This window comes from Electrophorus electricus, chromosome 18 (genome assembly GCF_041902795.1).
Source record: "Electrophorus electricus isolate QZ-2024a chromosome 18, ASM4190279v1, whole genome shotgun sequence".
Lineage (NCBI taxonomy): Eukaryota > Metazoa > Chordata > Actinopteri > Gymnotiformes > Gymnotidae > Electrophorus > Electrophorus electricus.
The window spans coordinates 3,744,626-3,747,269 of record NC_137514.1 but is presented as its reverse complement, the minus strand read 5'-3'; the positions used below and the strand labels follow the sequence as shown (position 1 = coordinate 3,747,269).

Below are 2,644 nucleotides of genomic sequence, written 5' to 3'. Positions count from 1 at the left end.
GTTAAAAAATAAGAGAGAAACAAATTGCATAGTACAACTAATATATCAGAGTAACCCTTAATCAGTTTAACAACTCTCAATAATCAAGTTAATTAAACTCAAATGCCTTTGCATGAAGTGAGAATGTGCATCATAGTTAAAAATAGGCATTAATGAACTTCAAGATTCAAATTTCTCTGGGTAAAGGACACTATGCCTCATAGTTAGAAAATGGGGAATTAAAGATTTAACCCACCTGTGACACTGATCTTAACAGGATCTCCCAGCCATTTTTGTTTGGCTACATTTGTTATGATTCTGAAGCGATAGTCATGTTCATCATCCTTCGTTACATTAATCAGTTTGAGGGAGAACTTTTGCTGTTTATCTACATAACACTGCACCCCTCCTGAGTCATTAGTTGGTCTGCAATATACAGCCTTGTTCTCATTTGCGTTGAAATCCTCTGTGACCCAAAATTCCTCTTTCACTCCCAGCTCTGCTGGCTTTGTGTAAGTGCCATTGATAAACACTGTGAACCCCTTTAAAGCACATATTTCAGTTTATTTGTACTTCACACTCCATTCTGTTCCATCAACCCCTGAAACATATGATGCATGCAAGAGGTCATTAGAGGAGTCTGGGACCCATAAGAGAATGGGAGTTCTCTTACAGCTTCACTTCTCTTCTCTCTAACTCCAGCAGGTACTGCAGAACTCTGAGCTGATTCTGAGCTAAACCACAAAGTGAGAAGAGCTTGTAGCAGGGTGGGGGAGGAGCTTGGGGAGAAGTGGACACTAGTGACTCTGAACAACTTAACGCTCAGTCACATAATATATGAGGTTGAGTAAAGAGAAAAACAAACAAAAATATATCTCCACTTTGTAGTTATAGTGGGGTTGTGAATTTTAATCTTACCACAGTGTGCTCTTAATCTAAGACTGCCCTAAACTTGAGAAAAACCGCAAAGCACTCAGCAAGCTCTGTAGCAGTGGTGTGGGGGATGTGGGGGCTTTGGTAACCAATGTAAATTAACTTCATTAAATGGGAACACTGTGTCAGAAAATCTTTATACTAGATATCAGAATTTTCTGTTATCAGAATCTGTGCGGGTTTCAACAGTTTTGGAAATTTTACAAAGAAAAATACAATTTTGATGAAGACTGCAGTCTTACCCAGAGACATGAACAGAGTGATGAGAGTGAGAGTTAGAAGAGGAGTTCTGAGTGACATCATTAAACAAACCTGCACAGACAAACAACAGCACACAACACAGCTGAGTTCATCACATTTCTGCTTCTGTTTACATTGTTTCAAATATCAGTCAGACTGATCTGATGACACAACTGTATTACTGAGGAGGTTTGGCTCTTGTCATCTCATTTCAATTCAGTTTTATTCCTTGAGGGCTATTTATTCTGGATCGAATCACAAAAGGATTTAGAGGAATCCTTGTCCAGACTGTAAATGAAAAAGGTGAAAGCAGATGAGATAAGAATAAAAACACAAAATAATTCTACCAACTTTAACAAAATAAAAACAACTTCAACTATTTTAACACCTCTTCTCAGTATTACATACAAATGTATTTACACTGTCATAAATCAAGTACACATTGTATTAATAACAGTTTTGTTATGTCCTAAGCAGTGTAGAAGACTGAAGTGGCCAAACTGTATGTAGTGAGAGCTTGTTGTTCAGGTCTGTTCTAGGAGGTCTATTCTCATCCCACACAAAAGATGAAGAATGTTGACACCCAGCCAGCCAAACACACACGCGCACACACACACACACACACACACACACACACACGCACACGCGCACGCGCACACACACACACACTCTTTGTCACCCAGCCAATCAGACACCTCCAGTCCGTCACTCACCTGTTCTTCAACCAATCGTAGCACCCAATCACGTTTCCAATCACCCACTTACTGATCATCACACATATTACATATATTGTTTCACTCTCTTTATTTAAGCCCCTTATGCGCTAACGCTCCCTAGCAAGCCCAAACTAGCATACTCAAATAAATGATTGATAGCATCGAATATTCTTAAAGTACAGTACATTGATCAACATAACATTTTTTAGGACTAATACAAGTACCTGCTTACCGATTTGCAGCCGTCTACATGCATCGCCACAAATCCCACGCTCGGGTAAATTTCCACAATGTGGCCTTTTAAAACATTCTTCCGCTTTAAGATAAGTTCTTTTGTCATAGAAAGTTAAATTACCATCAAAACAACTGTGTGAGGTGTTTAGATGGTTAAATGGTATACAGAGTGTTAGTAAAGTTCTTTAATTCCATGCTCACTTCTTTGCGTAAAAACACACGTTCAGTTCCTTCGTAAGCAAACCCAAACTACGCAGCCTTTGTTTAACTCTAACTGCACGTTACTGACGTAAAAGTATTACTGAATAGAGCATTAGACCCCCCCCCCTTTTTTTTTTCCATTTTATATTGATTTCTATTGGGCATTGCAGCGCCATTGTCTTGGAGTGACAGCAATTCTCACCAAATGTTTCCAGGGCAAGCGGTGTGATTGGCAGTTGTTTTATCAAATAGAGGACGCTTAGACGAAAACGTAGACCCCTCGCTTGCCTTATTTAGTCATCCGTTTAATGTTTAAAGGTCTGCGCACTGTGTACTGTCAA

General features: G+C 39.2%; 1 long non-coding RNA gene across 1 annotated transcript; it reads right to left on the bottom strand.

Moving 5' to 3' along the window:
* Nucleotides 1-503: 503 nt before the first annotated feature.
* Nucleotides 504-2,134, bottom strand: LOC145651947 (uncharacterized). The gene is made up of 3 exons (XR_014118123.1): nucleotides 2,101-2,134; nucleotides 1,155-1,224; nucleotides 504-580 (listed from the first exon to the last, which is right to left on the bottom strand). It is a non-coding gene; the product is annotated as an uncharacterized LOC145651947 (long non-coding RNA).
* Nucleotides 2,135-2,644: the final 510 nt, after the last annotated feature.